The sequence below is a fragment of the Globicephala melas genome, chromosome 9, assembly GCF_963455315.2.
Source record: "Globicephala melas chromosome 9, mGloMel1.2, whole genome shotgun sequence".
Classification (NCBI taxonomy): Eukaryota; Metazoa; Chordata; class Mammalia; order Artiodactyla; family Delphinidae; genus Globicephala; species Globicephala melas.
Genome location: NC_083322.1, coordinates 16,563,816 through 16,585,368, shown reverse-complemented (window position 1 = coordinate 16,585,368; position 21,553 = coordinate 16,563,816).

Below are 21,553 nucleotides of genomic sequence, written 5' to 3'. Positions count from 1 at the left end.
TTTTATACAAATTTAAGTCTAAATATATGAGATACTGAACAGTAAGAAATATGTTTGTGTGTATATATATGCATATGTATGTGTATTTATGTTTGTCTCTCCCTCTGCTGGTTTTCATAGAGGAGAGTAACATTACTCAATCTTTGGATCTAACATGGGAATCTCGTTTACTTACCTATACCTTTATTCATTCTTTTACCCTTTCTTCTGTGTACGAGGTACCAAGGGGTTTATGAAAAATAAGAAGAAAGAAAAACAAAAAGTTACAAAAGCACCAGGCTGGTGGCCCCATAGCTGTTTCTCAAGTCAACCGTAGCTGCCATCTACTAAATTATAGCGATGTAGGTCTGGGAAAGACAGTGAATTGATTGGTGAGTTGTGATTCACGTCAAAGTCCAGGATCCTTCTACGTACTTTCCCAGAGTTCGCTTCTATAATTGTACGGTGAGTTCTAATCCTTCAGAATAAAATCTGAATTTGTAAAGAGAAAGACGAGAGAAGAAAGACAGTGTCCCTTTTGCAAAAAAAGAAAAAAAGCAACTTAATTCAAACCCCAGGGACAGTCTCTTCTCTATGATTCCATAGCCTATTTGAGCCTTAATTTTCTAATACACAAAATGATGAGTATACACAAGAATATTTCAGGAGATTGCTATGAGGATTGATGGACTGATGGGGAGGTGGGAGGTGAGAGATGGAAAATACCACCATATCACGAAGTATATTCCTCAAAACATGCTTGTTACTCAGAGTGCAGTCCCCATTTCAGCAGCAGGAGCTTGTTAAAAATGCAGAAACTTGGGTTCCCTTGCAAACAGGGTAAGTCAGAATCTGCATTTTAACAAAATCTTTCAGATGTTTCATATGCCTATAAAAGTTACAGAAGCACCAGGTTAAAAACAGAGCTCTATCTGGGAAAGAGGCTTTTTTGGGGAAGTTGACCAGCCAAAGTTCAGTAAGAAGAGGCATGCTGCCCCGTATCACAGAGATGCCTTTGGGAGTCTGGGAGAAGCTACACAATTTTGGATTGGCTTGTGTTGGCAGGGTTGGGGGGGTACCCTGCCTCTTTAGCTACCAGCATATAATGCAAATATGAGAAACAGTTTTCATTCAGGGAGTAAAGGATCAGGTCTTGGGCGACAGCTTCAGGGAGTTGTCTGAGAATCAGCTGCTAGTGCCTGGTGACTTTCTGAGAAATTGACTTCAGGCTGTTGGAGGATATGGTGCCCTGGTATTGTGCTAGGTACACAATAGCTAGACACAACCAGCTCATACTGGGAATGGGAAATCCCCTTTCCATTATTATGAGTGTCCAGAGGACTTCTCCAGCTAATCCTGTTTGTTTCTCTTCATACTCTAAATGATATAATGTGTGAACAGGTCCACGTGTGTTATACTGTAAAAGTGTGCTATCTGTAGTATAGTGCCTGCCACATGGTAAACTTCAATAAATAATCACTATTATTTTTATGTATCTTGACATACAATCACATTTTAGCAGTCATTATTGACTTATACTTTGTCTAGACTGAACCAAAACACCTTGCCGTAGACAAAAACATCCTTCCCTCCTATTCCCCAAATTCATATGTTTAAGTCCTAATCCCCAAAGTGATTATATTTGTGAGGAGGTGATATAGGTTAAGTGAGATCATAAGGGTGGGGCCCTAATCTGATAGGTCTGGTGGCTCTTATAAGAAGAGAAAGAGACACCAGAACCCTCTCCCCTTCTCTCCCCCTCCCCCTCCCTCTTTCCCTCCCTCTCCCCCTTCACCTCCTCTTTCCCCTCCCCCTCCCTCTCTCTGTCTCTGTCTCTGTCTCTTTCCCTCTCTCTCCTTGCACACACCAAGAAAACACTATGTGAGCACACAGAGAGAAGGCAGCCACCTACAAGCCAGGAAGAGAGCTCTCACCAAAAACTGGCCATGCTAGCATCCTGATCTGGGACCTCTAGCCTCTAGAACTATAAGACAATATATTTCTGTTGTTTAAGCCACACCGGCTATGGTATTTTGGTATGGCAGCCCGAGCCGACCGATATGCACCTAAATTTTCTCAACTTTAATTATTCATGTTTAGTCCTCTCTCTCTCATCCCATATATATATGTTGGGGTTTTTTACCTAATTTCAGAACTTGATCTTTTTTCCCATTAAGGTTGTCCATTAAGATCAATACAATTCCAATCAAAGCAGTTTGTCCTTCTATAATAAATCATCTGGCACAAGACTTTTGTTCCTACTGCTACAACCCATTGAGTTTGCTGCGCACGAGCCCAACTTTTTTTTTTTTTAGCTCTTGACTCCCTTAGCCCTTCCTTGCTTCTGTTTGGGCTCTGTGCTCTTTGGTTGATCAGGAGATTCCTGTTGTCAAAAGACAACAGGAGAGTCATGAGGGTCATTGAAAGAGTAGTGGACATAGCAATGGCTCTCAACCTTTATTGCACATTCACTGCTGTCTGGTTCCCACCCAGAGAAATTCTGGTTTAGTTTGACACGAGTGCTGTCTGAGCACTGCAAGTTTTCACAGCTTCCCAGGAGAGTCTAATTAGTAGCCCACATTGAGAACCACTGAGCTGGATACAGGATAACCTGTGTACAGTATACCAAGAATGAATCATGACCCAAAGGGATGTGAGGTGGAATATAATACCTAAATTCTACTCTTTACCAATATTCTCTCTAGTTTTGAATTAAGAAGCTCTGATATAAGGGAAAACAGGGAGTAAAATACCAATCAAAAAAAATAAATGGCCAAATGCCCACTATCTGAACTAAATGTGTTGCTTTGCCTTTAGAAGATGTTGGAAAATCCTTTCAGTAAGTTAGGTATGGAAATCTAAACAAAGTCTCCTTTGAGTAGTTGTCATGACTCTGACATATCTAAAAATAGCTGGTCTGAAGATCACCAGTCTACTTACCCAGCCAGCGTTAGGGTCAAGATCTATATAGCTTGCTTTGCTAATCCAAATAAGAGCATAAATGTAGGATTGGAGAGAGGATGCTGTCTGGGCCTGGGCAAGGGGAGCATGAAGACAGACCAAGAGAGGGCAAGAGAGCCCAATGTTAATGGGCCTAGTAAGTCAAAGAGAGAGAACGTACAAGTCTCTAAGCCTTTTAAGATATAGTACCCCGGCGCTCTCTCTTTCTCTCTCTCTGTATATATAAAGACTGAATTATGGTCTCAGATTCTGCCCATCAGATGAAGAACTCTTCCTATCTAGGAGAAAAGCTCAACGAGACTGGACAGAAAGTGTTCCTTTATAGGGAAGTGGGGGAGGGTTGAACATTCCTACCCTCTTAAAAACACCAGCAATGGTGGTAACCTGTATCAGAAATACGACTAAGTATAAATAATTTGCTTCACTTCGTGCCACCCTAATGAGTTTTCAGAAAAAGATGCATTAAACAAATCATTATTATTTATTACAGAAAGGAAGTGAGGTAGCTTATAGAAGAAAGAAAGAATTTTGTGGTATCTCACAGATGCTGGGAAAAAGATGAAGAGCTCTGCTTTGAGATGAATGGAAACTTGGAATACTTTACGGGTTTCTGCAGTAGAAGTTTGGGGACCTCTCTTCTGGAGTGTGAACATTACAGTGATTCCACTCCCACCATAATCCATCACAGCCCAGAGACTGGGACATCTCTCAGAGCCCAGCCGAGATTTCTGAAGGTGAGCACTTAATTGGTCCAGCTTCATTGAGATGCCAACTGCTGGCCAATCAGTTACAGCCACATCACAGCACTATGATGCTGACATCATCACAGGGGTAAAAAACAAAAAAGATACTCTCAGGGGAATGTCCCAAATAAAGGAGGATCGTTCTGAGCAAACAGACCCTAAAGTGCATATACTACAGACAGCTTTTAGTCTGGTTTTTTTTGGTCAGTAATAACAAGGGTAGTTGTTTTTGTTTCCCCAGGATGTAAAGATTTTAGTGAAATGGGGATTATCTCTATCAAGAAACTTTTTCATCATAAGGTTTCAACATCATGACCTACTTAATGGTATTGATCCCTTTATTACTTAACAGTGGGGATGAGGATGAACAGTTGGAGAGGGAATAAAATGCCTGTGGGGAGAACCTTTCAACAAACAGGTGGTTAAGCTTCCCTATGAAATGAGGTAGAGTAAACAAGGGGTTGTACACAAAGCCCGCTAACTCCTTCAGGGAGACCTCCCTACTGTACCAAGAGAGGGCAAGAGAGCCCAATGTTAATGGGCCTAGTAAGTCAAAGAGAGAGAACGTACAAGTCTCTAAGCCTTTTAAGATATAGTACCCCGGCGCTCTCTCTTTCTCTCTCTCTGTATATATAAAGACTGAATTATGGTCTCAGATTCTATTGACAATGATGACAATAGAAAAAAAAATCAATGCTCCATGATAAACATTTTGTGTAAGGAAACTCCTTTGGGGTAAAGATTTCTTTTTATTATTATTATTTTAAAGATTTACTTCTTTAAGAGCACTTTTAGGTTTATAGCAAAATTGAGAGGGAGGTACAGAGGTTTCCTATATACCCCCAGCCCCCTCACATGCACAGCTTCCCCTATTATCAACATCCCCCATCAGAGTGGTGCATTTGGTGCAACTGGCGAACCTACCTTGACACATCATAATCACCCAAGGTCCATGCTTTACATTAAGGTTCACTCTTGGTGTACATTCTCTGGGTTTGGACAAATGTATAAGGACATGTAACCACCATTATAATATCATACAGAGTCCTTTTTATCTTATTTTATTTATTTACTTTTTTATTGAAGTATAGTTGACTTACAATATCATATTAGTTTCAGGTGTACAGCATAGTGATTAGATATTTTTATGTGTTGTGTACCATACACATTATTATTGATTATATTCCCTGTGCTGTACATTATATTCCTGTGACTTATTTATTTTATATGTAGTAGTGTGAACCTCTTAACTTCCTTCATCTACTTTGCCCAAGCCCCTTCCCTCTGACAACCATCAGTTTGTTCTCTATATCTGTTAATCTGTTTCTGTGTTGCTAGGTTTGTTCATTTGTTTTTTTGGATTCCCAATACTGTATATTTTCACTCAAACAGTGTTCTTTTTAAAAGGCATACATGCTGTATAGCACAGGGAACTCTATTCAGTGCTCTGAGGTGACCTAAATGGGAAGGAAATCCAAAAAAGAGGGGATATATGTATACATAGAGCTGATTCACTTAGCTGTACAGTAGAAACTAACACAATATCGTAAAACAACTATACCCCAATTAAAAAAATAAATAAAACCCATACATGACTTAAATTTTCATCTAAGAGAAGGAGCATAACTTCCTTTGGTTTCTAGGACCCAGAATACTTGACAAGGAGGAAAGTCTTTGGAAAACAGAAGAGGGCTACGAAGGCAAACTAGACCAAAGGAGCAATTCCTCAGAGCCTCATATACACAATTCTGGTAGGAGCACCATCAAAGTTCCTTTTGGGGGATGGATAAGCAAAATTCAAAAGTTCATTTTGATATCTTTAGAGAGAAATCATATTTTCTACGCTTCTAAGAGGTTAACTGAATTTTTTACAATCATCTCTTCGTTCTATCTTTTTTCTTTAACTTGTAGTTAGATTGGTTGGGAGGGTGCTGTGCAGCTGCTGTTTTGATTGCTGGGAGCTGAACTCAGATGGGCCATCAGGAGGGAAGCTCAGATGTCTGGGGAGGGAGACCAAATGGAGAAGGAGCACACGGTTTTAGGGCTCCTGTTGCTTTATGGTTCTCGGTGTGGGTGAGGTTGTGTGCCGAGTAGATTAGTTGGTTAATGCTGTGAGGGTTCAGGGTTAAAGTAGATGCATTGGTAGTTACATAATTAGTTTCCAGTCCACAGATTATGCAGAGCAGAAAGAATAATGTGGATTGAGCAGTGCAAGTCCACTGCTACAAGTAATTTCATTTTTTATTCATTATGGAGTTGCTCTAGATCCATAATTAAAGGTATTCAATAAAGGGAAATATAAATGCGTTCTCTCTTTTGCTCTGTTTTGCTTCTTGTCATTCAGGGCACTAATTAGAAAATCTATTATAAAAGTTAAAGAGTTTGATGAGATGATTTACAATAATTCTGAACCTGAATGATAATAACTCAGACTTGTGAGGTTTTACACATACTTGTAAGAAGTCTGGGACTGACTTTATGGAGAGGTTTGGAAATGCTAACCAGGCTAGCAGTTTTGGGGGTCTGTCCATAGAGTCCTGAGTTTTTTGATCATGTATAAATTGGGACCATTTTAACCCTTCTCTCAGAATCCCATTGATTACAAGGTTCACTATTCACATAAATAAATTTATACTTAAATTGTAGTAAGTCCCGTGAAGGAAAGTTCAGGGTGTTGTGAGAAAGTAGAAGAAGGGGCCTTGATTTGTCTGGTAGGGGATTCAGGAAGACAATCCGGTGTCTCTGGGAGGCTAGAGCTTTCCCGCGGCTCAGAGTGCAGGAGTTCTGTAGTCCTAGGGTTTCTCGGAGGTTTAAGTTGGCATCAAAACCTACACGTGAAGACAGAGGGCACTTGGAGGGGCTGGGCTGAACACTAATTCCTCCCTATCCTTCCTACGTGTACTTTGCTTCAGCCATCTGTTTCAGACCCTCAAGTCTGCCCCAGTTCAACCCCACCTTCCCATCCTCAGTGTCACTGCGCTGCTCCTGACATTCCCTCCTCATCCATTTTCCTTGCTAATCTTGAACATGGCTTTTCTCTCCGATTCTGTAGTATTACTATAGAGGCAGACCTGGAAAGATCAGTTACTTTGCTTGGTTATAGTGGAATGTTAATCGGTTATTTTCAAACAGAAAAATGTTATATTACATAATTACTGACTATTCTTTTAATTTTAAAAGTTCTTAATCTCAAAAACGTGTGATGGAGAGCAGGAGGAAGGGTAGGTGCTGTGTGTGGACTGGGATGATACATAAACACATCTGGGGAAACAGGAGGAATGCTTTGCAAGTACAGTCTGCTACTGTCTTGTATGTAACAAGGTGTGTGTGCTTCCCGGAGAGTACTGGGGACAGAGGAGGGGAGGTTTATACCTAGTTAGGTAGTTAAAATGACAAACATCTATGTCCATTTCCACCATTTTTCCACTTCACACAGAATTACCCATTACTTTGAATTGGTTTGAGATAATGCTTTTAACTTAATAATGTTGGTGATATATTGTTAACATAGAACAATAAAAAGAATAAAAACAATGATGGATAATCTCACCATCCATAGATAGTCATTCATACATTTTAGGTGCTTTTTCTGTAGAAAAGTAACTTGTAGAGAATCTCTTTGGGAAGGAATTTCATCTTCAATTGGACTAACGTTAAAATGTCATATTTTTTACCATACCTTTACTTTATATATTCTTATTTAAAGTGGGCTTCCTATAGGTGGCAATTTTTAATTAAATTATTTGATTTTGTTAACTATTGTAAGTTTTGTTTTTATTTAAGTCCAGGAACTTGGCAGATCTCTTACTAACTCTTCAGTTGAATTCATATAATTCTTAAGTAAATTATTCAAGTTTCATTTAAGATTTTTTACTTGATAATGCAGTTGTGAGTTCAGAGAAGATGCTGAATAAGTGTGAGAGGAGATTGACAAAGAGGAGAAATACGAAAAAAGCTTTCAAAAAATTCAAATATATGCTGACTCACCTAGTATTCAGAGATGTACTTTCTTAATATTGGTTTAGGCTTTCAAGGGACTAAATATTTTTTTAACTTTACTTATAATAAAAATAGTTTATATTTTAAAAAGCACATGTGGATGTATCACTTCGTTTAATTAACACAACAGCGCAACATGGAAGGTAAAACTCACGTAATTGATGGAAGCACTGGGACTTTCAGAGATTAACTCCCAAATTTACATAGTTACATGATGGCCAGCCTAGGACTCAGACTTGGGACTCTTTAACTCCAAGTCTTGAGTGCTCTTTATGCTGTATCACAGATAAGTATCAGACCATGAAAGACATAAATCATTTGAAACGGTGCCCTGTCACACAAAAATCCCAAGTGGTTGAAGACCTGATTCTCCTTCCCAGTAAAAGAAACTTGCAATCAGAGTGTTTCTCCACTAGAGGGCACAATTCTGAATTCACCGTTCTGCGGTAGAGCCGAAGGAGATAAAACGTAAACTGTCATCCAACGCTAAGCTCTCTTTCATCAGCTATACAGCACCTGGTTGAAACTCTAAAGCCGTAGGCAGAAAATGCAATGAAAAACACTTTTAATTCCAAGTGGAAAAAATTAAAGTTTTGCTTTTCTCTGCTTGGCAATGCTTTCCCCGTGATGTATGTTGTACATTGTGGCACCAGTTAGAACATGCTGTTTCAGTCTTAAGCAAAGCCTTTCCTTGTCTCTGACGTTTGTTGAATTGGCAAGAAGAAGGAAAATACCAATTCTGTTTTTTAACCACATTATTTCTCTTGACATTACAGACTAGAGGCAAATTAATATCCCTTGAATAAGTCAGTGGTTCCCATTTACTAGATTTGATGCGAATTAAAGCAGGAAACAACAATGGCACAGAAAATCAAACCTGGAAAGGACAAATTCCTCACTTTATAGATAATAAAACTGAATCTCAGAGTGGGAAATGACATGCCCTTAATTACCCAGCTAACCTGAACCAGAGGCTGACCTGCAAGCCAGGTCTTATGTTTGCAGGGTCCCACCCTATTCATGAACCTGTGCATAAGTGTTTTGGTGACACTGGTCACAAAATCTTTGGTGCCCTGACTCTGTCAGAATATGTCCTCCTCCTCTTCCCCTTCTCATTTGCTTTCCCACCCGGGAAACTCCCTCTCTGGCTTTTCCTTGCTGAAATGAAATTTCTTTGTGGTAAAAGAGCCTGGACAAGAAGAAGGGTAGAAACTTCCTTTTCACTTTATATTCCTGTATGCTGTTTTGACTTTTGTGTGTGTGCTTTTAATGCTTAAAAAAAAAAAAAAAAAAGAAAAAAGAGCCTGGAAGCCGAGGAAGGATTTCAGGAAGTAACTTAGCCTTAGCTTCCTGAAACAAAAAGAGGTATGGTATTTTGTTATAGCAGCAGAGGCCTGCACAACATAGTGAATCAAAAAGATCCAAAAAGTTTACACTTCCAAGAAAAGAACAGTATACATATATACATACATATATGCGTATGTATCGGCTGAACAGCCGCTGGGCTCCTTATGTGACTTGCCTTAAATTCCTCGTCCCTTGGGGAACCAGGCAAGTGTTGTGCAACCTCCTTTCTCCCCTCTGCTTGCCATGCTGTGTTGTCTCTGAACATTTATATTCCACCTCCATCTTTTATTTGTGGTAATTTTATACGTGACAGCTACTAACAAACTAAGGAAAAATGATAGAGGGTCCTATTTAAATGACAAATGCGAGGCTGTTAGTACAAGCAAGTTCCCTGTAAGTAATATAGCATTCTCAGCTAAAAATTTAAAGTAGGAGATATTCAATAATAAGCATTTTTAAAGCATAAGAAACTTGGACTTCATCTCCTCTTGGATTCCTCATGAGCACAGCTTGGAGATTCATTCAGTTACATTTCTGAACTCATGTACCAGACCTTCCCGGCACCCCGCACCATATATAAGAGATGGCAAGAGGATTTCTCTGATTTTCCCACAGTGCAGAAATTTGCAGCAAATTTGAGGTAATTTGTTAATACACTCATTCAACATGGATGTATTACATAGCTCCCAAAGGACAACACCTTGCTAGGTTTTGTGGCTGGAGATACACAGATGGTTAATAATACAGTCTTGTCCTCCATCATCTTGCATTGAGGGGAGGGTGGTTTTCTGGGAAACTGACATGCAAACAAATATGCCCATGGTGTGTTGTATGCTGTAAGTTAGGAGTACATGTAAAGTACTAGGGGACTAGAGTGAGAGAAAACCTAACACTGCATACGGCAAGTGAAGCAGACTTCCTGGAGGGGATAAGCCTAGCACTGGCAGAGACTCCAGTGTGAAGGAGGCAGGCGATGTCATTCAGGAAGAGAGGCAGCATAGGCAAGGGTACTGGGCTTCTTTAAGTGTGGCATTTGCAGCCACGTGGAGTCGCTGAGGTGCAGGGTTCTGATGGGCCATGGTTCCTTAATGGGGAATTTTTGGAACCACTGATGCACTTCAGGAAGCTGACCAGGCAGGCAAACAAAAATTCACTTTATCGTTTCCTTGGTCACATTCCCTTTGTAAGTTATCTATTAGCCTCTTTTAATTAAGATGTTGCTATTATTATATTATTTTACTTTATTTTAATTATAAATAAGTATATAGCGGCAGGGGATCAGTTGATCTGGTCAGGTAATCTATCACTGTTATATCCATGCTATGACATCCAGAGCAATTTCCAGTTGACAGAAAATCAACCTTAATATTATGCTGGATGTCTGCCTTATGTAACATCAGGACTGGTTGAAGGTAGAAATGTGAAAGAAAAGAAAGCCCCGCAAAACTTAAATGTCCCTTGAATGTGCTTGGCATCATCAGTTGTGATGGAACACTAAAACTAAAATGCTCCTCATGTGATAAAGATCTTGACCACAGAAGTATGAGGTCAAGAAAACACAGAACACTCTTTGTATCAGTCAATTCTAAAGGCATGTCTGTGTTGAAGCTCCCTAAAGGTTATTTCCTGTCCAAGAAGAGGAAGACACACACTTTTGGAAAACCTTTGGTGAAATACCATGACCTTAATCTCAGTTTGTGACTTTCAACCCAGGAAGTAGAAGTGTATTTGGATGCCTGTTAAATAGACGTCTGCTTACCGGTTTTCTGTTTTGTTTCGTTTGTTTTCTGTTTACTAAGGGTAGTTTACCACATGCTGGAGAGTTTTTGATGACACAACAGCACTAACACGAGAGCTGTTTCTTGACATAATCGTATTGATCGAAGAGGAAGTAACTTTTTCTATGGGGGTTGATGCTATTTAATGTCTATATGCCATTTGAGGAACCTCCGAGAGCATGCATTGTGCTCTTTGGGAAGCATTGGGCCTGCTTACATGCTTGCATTTTACACCAGTCCAATCTGGGAATCTTACAGATTCCAAATATCTATGCAGCATCTTTGTCTTAGAGCTGCCCCAAAATGCATGCCATAGGATAATTTTATAATGAGGTATTTTTGTTTTTTAGAAAAATGTGTGTAAGGATGTTTAACACGATTTTTTTAAAAACATCTTTATTGGAGTATAATTGCTTTACATTGTTGTGTTAGTTTCTGCTGTATAACAAAGTGACTCAGCTATATGTATACTTTTATGAGGTCTCTTTCAGATGTCACTATCAGATTAATCTTTTCATAAAGAGTTGTGAAATGCCTTATGCTGATTCTTGTTCAGCTCTATCTATCTATCTGTCTATCTATCAGTAAATCATACAGTTTGTTATCTGGTATGTGAATTGACTTGCAAGATTTCCATTGTCTTTCTATATGCTTTTGGGAGCCACTCACCCTTCCTTCCACCTCCTACTCATTGTATTCCTTGCCTTGACACTTAAGGCTAGACCTATGAGTCTTTAAAAAGTTTTAGCTGGTTTCTTATTTCTTTGTTTAAAATATGACATTGGGGGCTTCCCTGGTGGGGCAGTGGTTGAGAGTCTGCCTGCCGATGCAGGGGACACGGGTTCATGCCCCGGCCCGGGAGGATCCCACATGCCGCGGAGCGGCTGGGCCCGTGAGCCATGGCCGGCTGAGCCTGCGCGTCCGGAGCCTGTGCTCCGCAACGGGAGAGGCCACAGCAGTGAGAGACCCGCGTACCGCAAAAAAACAAACAAACAAAAAACACATCGTATAGATGTTTGCTTCTAGACAGATTTAAAATATTAGACATTTAATGTAGTCAAAGCACGTTAAAAACTATAGTCTTATACCATTGCAAAGTGGATTTATTAATGCTTTTCCAGCAAGAAAAAAAAAACAAGTATAAATATGACTGTTTAATTAAATCTTTAAATACCTCTAAATGACTTCCCCTTATTTCACTATTTGCACCCTCATATTCCTGTCACTACTGATAATTTTTGTAGTAAAACTATGAAATTAGGTGTTTGACATTAGAAGACGTAACATTTAAATAATTAAAATAATAGAATTCACAAAATAAATTTAATAAGAGTTTTAAGTCATTATAAAAGGTTTAGGGCTTCCCTGGTGGCGCAGTGGTTGGGAGTCCGCCTGCCGATACAGGGGACATGGGTTGGTGCCCCGGTCCGGGAAGATCCCACATGCCGCGGAGCGGCTGGGCCCGTGAGCCATGGCTGTTAAGCCTGCGCATCCGGAGCCTGTGCTCCGCAACGGGAGAGGCCACAACAGTGAGAGGCCCGCATAACGGAAAAAAAAAAAAAAAAAAAAAAAAAAGGTTTATATTACATAGTGCATCCTGATTTTGTCTCTTCTCAGGGGCCAACAATTGGTTATTGCCCTGTAAATGACTGTGACTACACATTTTTCAGGATGGAAGCAGCTTACAGTTGCCAACTGGTTCATTTTGGGGGTGGACATCATGTTATACTTTGACTGTTGTTATTCTAGTTTATGTGCACTGTACAAAATTGTAGGTAGATGTGAAATGCATTGAAAAATTAATGAAAAAAGCTTAAGGGGCTGGATACTTGCCCATACTTTGTATCATGGAAGCATAATGCACACTTTATATTTTTCAGTGGGGCCTTGCAAAAATGAAAGCATTTATTTATTTATTTATTTATTTGCATATATGCAAGACAACATTGCTTGAGAAAAAAAATCTCTCTCTGTCTTTCTCTTTCTCTCCCATGGTGGAATGTTTTGTAAGCCGGTGAAATGGTTGGTTTGTAGAGACTTTTGCCAGCAAATTGATCCATTGTTTATAAAAGTTGGAAAAATAACATATGTCCATGGCAGATACATTCAGGCTTTATTTATATAGCACGCCTAAATCAACTGTTCTGTCATGAATTTTTGTTTCAGCTATCATGATAGACAGTGGGCAAATAATGAAGCAGATAACTGGCCAGTTTATCTGAATCTGCTTTTACAATGACAGGAGTAATTCTCTCAGATATGTCATGATGTAGCTTTTTCAGTAACCTCCAAGAACAAAACAAGTCCTCCATATTTCAGTCCAAGTGATGTTGCAAGAATCAGTGATTACTTCAGTTATGAAAATGAATTGACTATGACTCAGGGATGTCACTCTTTGCCTATCATTTTAGCATAATTCAGCTGTCCCTCCATGGACTGTCATGAAATCAAAGAGAAGACAAATAAAATTAAGTGTAGAAGATTTGGAAAATGATCCTAGACAGGTTCAGTTACTTTGGATCATGCTGATAGCACTTGGCCCCCTACTGGACACACAGGGTAGTGATTTTGATTTGCTCCTCCAAGAATTTGAGGAATTTTAGAGAATGCTAAGATGTCTATCCATTTTGAATGATGAAATCCAAGTGAATGCTAAGGAAGTGCAGTAGAGTGAAGAAGTCTCTGCAAGGTTGTCTTGTTCATGCCCCTGAGTCAGGGCTTCTGGCATTTCAGAGCTCTCCAGCCAAACTCATCCGTAAGGAGCCCTTTTTGTTGCTGAAGAAGGGCATTTTTGTCCAAGTGGGCTACCAACTGATCTAGAATAATTGAGTTACCATTCCCCTATTGAATATGCAATGAAAAACTGATAACCTAAGGATATTTTTCCTTTCCTCCCTTTTAATTTCTAATAGTGCTCTCCTGAGACAGATATTGATTTGAAAAAGATGAAGGTATCTCAAATGAGGGTGCTTGGCAGTATCTTCAATAATTCAATTTAAAGTAATATAGAAGCACTTATATAGACACTGTGTCTCTCCAAAGGGAGGAGCACAAAAAAAGTAAATAGTATAGTAAAAAATAATACGCCTACCAGTTTAACTGAGACTCCTACCCAGTTTCCTGGTTAAACTACCATTCTAGGCTGTGCTCTGACTTCTCATAAGTTAATTTCCACATCCATATCCAGGGGAAGGAATGCCCAAACTGATTTTATTTTTAAACTAATGGTGGGTAGCGGTGGGCACGGGTGATTTTATTTTTAAACTAATGGTGGGTAGCGGTGGGACTGTGAATCACCTGGGGGAGCTTGTTAAATTGCAGGTTGTGATTCAGTAAGTTTAAGATTTCATCTTTCAAGCAAGCTCCCAGGTGATGCCAAGGCTGATGGTCCCTGGACCACACTCTGAGTAGCAAGAGTCTAGAGGGTGATAAAGTCATACACCTAATCTGGTCTCTCTAGCTTTTAGGATATATTCATGCCTTGACATTTCCATCTCTATGTATTCAGTGTTTCGGAATCTTCAAAATTGTCATTCATTTTTTCACTCACCCCTGTATCCTGCCAGGCAGCCCTTATAATAGAAACCTTATTATCATCACTATCCTTAGTTACCATCCAGAAGACTAGACCCACACAAGCTATCTGATCATGAACTTTTATCTCCATTTTATTATCTGCTTTTTCTTCCCTTATTTTTTCATTTAGTCAAGACCTTTCACCTTGTGTTTTCTATAAGCATTATTATTGAAGAACTGATCCAGTAACTGGCGTGTAGTAGAGGCTCAATAAATCTTTATATGAATGAAACATCTTCCCTGGATGGCCCTTCTGACTAGGTCTCCTCAGGGAACAGGGCCTCCATAGTTGCCCTGTCCTCAGAGGCCACTCAGCACAGAGCAGCAGGGTCTAGAGTGGTGTGGACATTCTTCCAGTTCCCTGCTGCTCCTTCCTGACTTTCCTTTTCCATCCTCATGCCAAAGGCCTTAGTCATTTAAGATTCATGCCACCCCAATACTGCCCTATGGCCTTTCTTATTGTCTATCACTTTCTGCATTGTTTATTAAAGTCATAATATGATTCACTCTCTTTCTTTACACTCGGTCTCTTGCCATCATAATGCATGTGGATGACACATCCAATTATCTATCCTCAAAGATGATTAAACTCCTCAACTCCAGTGATTTCACCTACGTTCACCTACGTTCATACATCCACCTGTATGGCTACAGCGTCACTTAAGAGATGTCAGAGTCTACTATATTGAATCGCTTAATTGATTTTGCAGATTACCAAATAATACACGCTCAAAATTTTAAAGTTGAAAGCCTATCTTTATAGATTAGAAAGTGAAAACTTCTGTATAATTCTAGCTAGACGTAATTAACAGTTAAAAACACATCCTTCTAGACTTTTTCACAGATTATTTATTTACCTAAATTAAAACATATCAAATATGTAGTATAGCGTGTTTTGTTCGTTTTGGCTGCACGGTGCGGCTTGCAGGAACTTAGTTCCCTGACCTGGGATCAAATCCTGGCCCACGGCAGTGAAAGCACCGAGTCCTAACCACTGGACTGCCAGGGAATTCCCTGCATAGAATTTTGTATATATATTTCAATCTTATTTTCACTTAATAATATATAATGGCATATTAATGCCTAATGATAAATGCATCCTTTTAAGCAGTTACCTAGTATTTCACTTTATGAATAAACTATAATTTATTTACTCCAATTCCCCCTTAGTAGGCATTTAAATTGTCCGTAGTATACTAACAGTCAATGCTTCCTCAGACATTTTCATACTTACTTCTTTATACTCTTTCCTCATCTCCTTAGAATATTTTTCTGGAAGTGAAATTACTGGGCCAAAAAATACATACACTATATTCGACTGTATTGAGAACTTTATTCTCCTTTATTGTGCCCATTCCACCACCCCCTTCATCATTAAATATGATTCATCTTAATTTTTACCAATCCATTAGATAGATAATATCATTAATTTAATTTACACTCATTTGACTAGATCTGAAGTTTTACCGATTTTCATACATCTGTCGGCCATTTGAATATACAGGTGTTTGACTAAAACCTCCACATCTTCCTTTATATAAATAACAAGAGCTTTGGCTCTTTGACCTCTTGCCTCAGGCTTTAGGGGTATAAAAATTCTTTGGCCTCTGTAGGTAAGTCCAGCTTCTGGAATTTTAAATGCATAGGTGTAATATGCAGGCTAAAGTAAAACTGTTATGTCTATGGCTTTATGACATCTAACCCATTATAAAGATATTTAAAAGCCACATTTCTGTATATATAAATATTTAATGAATCTCTTACCCCTCACTTCCTGATTCTCTCTCTCATTGCTGTATTTAGATTTATATTTTAATCAGACCGAGTCAACATTTAATTTTCATTCACTTTAGCTATTATGCTCAATGAAGCAGAGAATCCATCCATCTTATCAAATACAGAGAAACACAAAGAGAGCGAATAAAAGAGCCTCAGACGTGCTTGTGTGCTGTCTTTCTCTCAGAACAAACATCAGCTTGGAGTTTCTCAAGTGCCTAGAGTCTATTCTATGGGCTAGTTGGACGCAGAGGATCACCTCAAAAGATCAGCCTTTCCTCATAAGATCATTTCTTTTTCGCTTCCGGTTGTTGCTACAATTGTTGATGTTATTCTGTTGTCCACAAATTCTTTATTATCCCGTCCATTACCTCCTCCTCTTAATTTCCCCCTGAACATACAAATTAGAGTTCAACATTGAATTTAGCAAACTCAAGCTAGAATTTGGGTTTGATGATAACTCTACTTTATCTTTTTGGTCTTTTTCTCTCAATACTCTCCCCACTTTCCCTTTCTTCCTTCTTCTGTTTTCCTTCTTAATCTCATGAGCAAAATCTGTGGATGTCTGCCCATGAATTACCTCCCTTTATTAATGATGTGAACAAGGAAGCAAGGCATTCGACTCTAAAATGTATTTGAAAGTAACACCTTCTAGCTTTTGGCTCAGAATAGTCAAGTATCAAACCACCTGTCCTAATATTAAGGCTTTTCTTACCAGACTAATTAGGGTAATATTCCTTAACAAAGAACACTGCTTTTAGGCAGGTTGGTGTCTTGTGGCATGCTACACTATTTGATTCTTTTATTTTTATTTTTTGACTTTGGCATCATTGCATCAATACATGTGCTATCTTTTCCCCTTACTTCCTCCTACTTCCACCTGCCCTTTTTCTTTGCCTCTCCAGATATTTTCCATCATTAAAGTTGGGTTGAATTCCACCTACTCCATTTTCCAATCAGTGACATGCAGTCTTACTTCTCACCTAATGGTAGGATTCCTATTCTAATATCTCTATAATTTGCATGCATCCCTTGCACAATTACTTCCAATAACAAGTTACATGGTACATCAAGAGACAGTTGAGACCTTATGAACTAGCTGCCATATTTGACTTCTTTCTTACTTTAAAGGCATTTCTACCTCTCTGAAACTTACATTGATCTTAAATTTTTAAGACAGTACATTTTCTATTCCTCTTCCTCTTGTATGTTGCAATGCTTCAAATATTTGGAAACTACTATAACTCTCTTCACTTTAGTCTTCTAATCCATGACATGTTTTGGAGAATTTCTCGTCAGATTGTCTGTCTTTCTTAGGTATCCTCTTTATAATCTGATACTCATAATTGAATATATTTCAGATATGGTTTGACCAGTACAAAACTCAATGAGGCTGTGATTTACAATGTTCTGGATGTTTACTTCTCTTCATGTAGTTTAATATTGCATGAAATTTTTAATAGTTATTTGACAATCTGGCTTGATCATTTTGCAATAAATTATATATATATATTATATCCTACCTCCGAAGTTCCCCAATGCTCATTTCCTGTCAATAGCCTCTCTACCTTTGACCCCAGGAAACCACTGATCTTTATGCCACTATAGATTAGTTTGCATTTTCTAAAATTTTATATTAATGAAATCATACACACCTGTATAATCCATTACAAAGGATTTTTTCTCCTTTGGAGAGTATGTTGTTGTTGTTGTTGTTTTCCTTCAAAGGAAGCCAGATTATCCCAAATCTGTGTATGCAGAGTTGAATTTTTAAACCTAACTTCAAGATATTTGTCCTTTTAAATTTCATCTTGTTGATTACAGTGCAGTGTTCCTCTATGTCAAAAGGATTTTGAATCCTGAAGCTGTCATCCAAAGTATTAGCTAGCTATCCTTTCTAGCTTTAAGGTTTCTGTAGGCTTGACAAATAAATTTCAGTACATTATTGCAGAACACAGAATCATAAGACAGTAGAGCTGAAAGAATGTAAAGTCATGGATAAAATAGTTGATCAGAACGACCAAGGACAAGAGCTTGTGGTGACGCACTGGAGATGTTGTGCCCACTTGATTCAGAGCCGAAGGGCTGACTTCCACCTTTCCTTCCTACCTAAAGTGCTATGGCAGTTACTGCACTACCACTAACTGACATGTTTTCAAAAACAACACTTATTCTGTTTTTCAGAGGCAAATAAAGCTTGTTCTAATTCCCTCACCATCTTCTTCATTCTTCCTAAGTCCCTTCTGTGTGTGTATACGTGTTTAAAACCTTACACATTTTTTGAGGTATAATTCATATTCAACAAAATTCACCCATTTTAAGTGATGAGTTTTGGTAAATGTAAACATTTATGTAACTATTATATCAGCCACTATGCAGAATATTTTCATCACTCCAGAAGTTCCCTAATGCTCCTTTGCATTCAACTCTTCTTTACCACTGACTCCAGGCAACCACCAATCTACTTCATAACTCTATAGACTAGTTTGCATTTTCTAGAGTGTCATGTGAATGGAATCATGCAGTATGTACTCTTTGTATCTGGCTTCCAGAATCTTTTTGAGTTACATCCATGATGTTGCCTGTACCACTAGTTCATTGCTTTTTATTAATGTGTATTTTGTGTATTCATTCATCTGTTCATGGCCATTTGAGTAGTTCCTATTCTAAGCTATTATGAATACAATGCTATGGACATTAGTGTACAAGTCTTTCCATGGAGGTATATTTTCATTTCTCTTAGGTACATACCTAGCAGTGGAATTACTGAGTCTAATGTTTAATTTCATACGAAACTGGCAAAGTATTTTTGAGTGACTGCACCATTCTACATTCCCATCAGCAGTGTATGAGACATCTAGTTCCATATCCCATCCTCACCAGTGCTTCATTTTCCTTTAAGCCACTCTGTGGATGTGTAGTAGTAACTCATTGTGGTCTATATTAGCACTCGCCTGATGACTAAAGATGGTGAGCATCTTCTGGTGTGTGTGTGTGTTTGTGTGTGTGTGTGTGTATGTGTGTTTTGCTATCCATATATCTTCTTTTGTGAAGTATCTGTTGAAATTCTCCCCAGGAGAATCAATAACTTCTCTTCTTTCTCTCTCCCTCCCTTCTTTTCTCTCTTTCAAGTTGCTATTTCATCTTAGTCCCAAATCCTATTTTTGTTTTTGTTTCTTTAGAATGGCACCTACCTACTCAAAAATTGCTGGATGTGAGAATAGTCCTAGCTGTTTCCTCAGCAATAACTCCAAGTCAGAGATGCTACCAGGTGAATATATTTACTGTTGGGAGAGAAGAAGCGCTCTATGAAAATGTGTGCAAAAATCTTACTCACTGAACTATCTTCATAGCATAGTCTCTCATATAAAATCAAATAAACCAATTTTTAAGAGGCAATTGGAAATTTCTGCCACATGAGTATTGGTGCTTTGAATCAAAGGGAGTCAATAAAGCTGAATTAAGGGAAAAAAATCTCTCCTGTGATTTCCTGAGCTGATTTTCATTGAACTTATTAATAAAATGCAGTGTTCGATGTAGAAGATTTTCAGCCTCTTTTTATGAACTCTTCCTTTAGTTCCTAAAAGCTGAAACTCATCTTGACAGTAAACCATATTCAACATTTTCTTTGATCAGAAGTTTAAATTTCTTAGAGACTTGTTTTGCCAACTATCTCAACTACTTGGAACAATTTGGAAAATATTTTTCTTGGGATTTGCAATATTAAAGCATAGAAGAAAGATAGGGAGGTTGGGTAGTGAGGAAAATGGTTAACCAGTTCAAAGTCAGAGCACAGCATTCCACATCATAAGCTTGCCAGACCACAGGATAGGAATCTGCCCACCGAGTAATATGATGTGATGATTGCACATTATGTAAGAGTTGCAGAAAGTCTGTATTGAGCATGTTCCCTTCTTCCTCCCCACATCTGGAGCCCTATTGCCTCCCTGGTGATCTTTTGCCTTCATACTTCCCCCTAGATACTTGGATCTCACAAAAATGTCATTCCATCCAGGGCTGCTCTTTCAGTGATTCTGGTCTGAATAATCACATTTGTAGATTTAGGGGTAAGGAGACGAATACCAGCCCCTCTTTCACTAGACTTCAAATTTATTAAAATACATAAGCTCAACTTTTCTCAGTTTCTCTTTGTTTCTTATTTTAAATAGAAGCAACTTATGCTCCTTTTGATTCCATTTGTTACATTCCATATATACAACATTAAACTGTCTCAGTATCTGTATTAGTTTGGTTTGGCAGTTTGTATCTTTGTATTTTTGTCTATTTTATTAATTCTTTTTTTCCCTAAATCCCTGTTTCAGTCCATGCAGACTGCTATAATACCATGGACTGGGTGGCTAATAAACAACAGAAATTTATTTCTTACCGTGCTAGAGGCTGGAAGTTCAGGATCAAGCCACCAGCATGGTAGCCTTCTGATGAAGGCCGTCTTCTTGGTTCATAGCTGGGGCCTTGTTGCTGTGTCCTCACATGGTAGAGGAAGCAGGGGATCTCTCTGGAGCCTCTTTTATGAAGACGCTAATCCCATTCATGAGGGTGAAACCCTCATGGCCAAATCTCCACTCAAAGATCTTACTTACTAATACCATCACCTTTGGGAGTTAGGATTTCAACATATGAATTTGGTGAGGGGGGAGTCAGACACAAACATTCAGACTAGAGCAATCCCTTTCCTCCCACTATATTTGGTGTTTATTTTGTTATTTTAACTTTTTGAATTGGATTCATAGCTCACTATTTTTCAGTTTTTTGTTTTTTTTTAAATTTCAAATATAGGTTTGAACACTAAATTTTTCCTTTAAGGACAATTTTAACTACCTTAATATATATATATTTTTAATTTATGTTTTATTTATTTTATTTTTGACTGCATTGGGTCTTTGTTGCTGTGGGCAGGCTTTCTCTAGTTGTGGCGAGCGGGGCCTACTCTTCATTGCAGTGTGCGGGCTTCTCAGGTGGTGGCTTCTCTTGTTACGGAGCACAGGCTCTAGGCGCGCAGGCTTCAGTAGTTGTGGCATGCGGACTCTAGAGCACAGGCTCAGTAGTTGTGGCACATGGGCTTAGTTGTTCCGTGACATGTGGGATCTTCCTGGACCAGGGCTCGAACCCGTGTCCCCTGCGTTGGCAGGTGGGTTCTTGACCACTGCACCACCAGGGAAGCCCGTTAATACATTTTTAATATTCAGTATTTTAATTGTTATTCACTTTTAAGTTTTTTATAGTTTCTATTATGATTTCTTCCTTGAATTTTTTTTTCTGGTATATTTTAAATTAATTACATGTGCTTAGAAAATCATGGTTTATATTTTTTTCCAGTTCTTTTGCTCTGTGTGTGTGTGTGTGTGTGTGTGTGTGTGTGTGTGACTTGTTTGA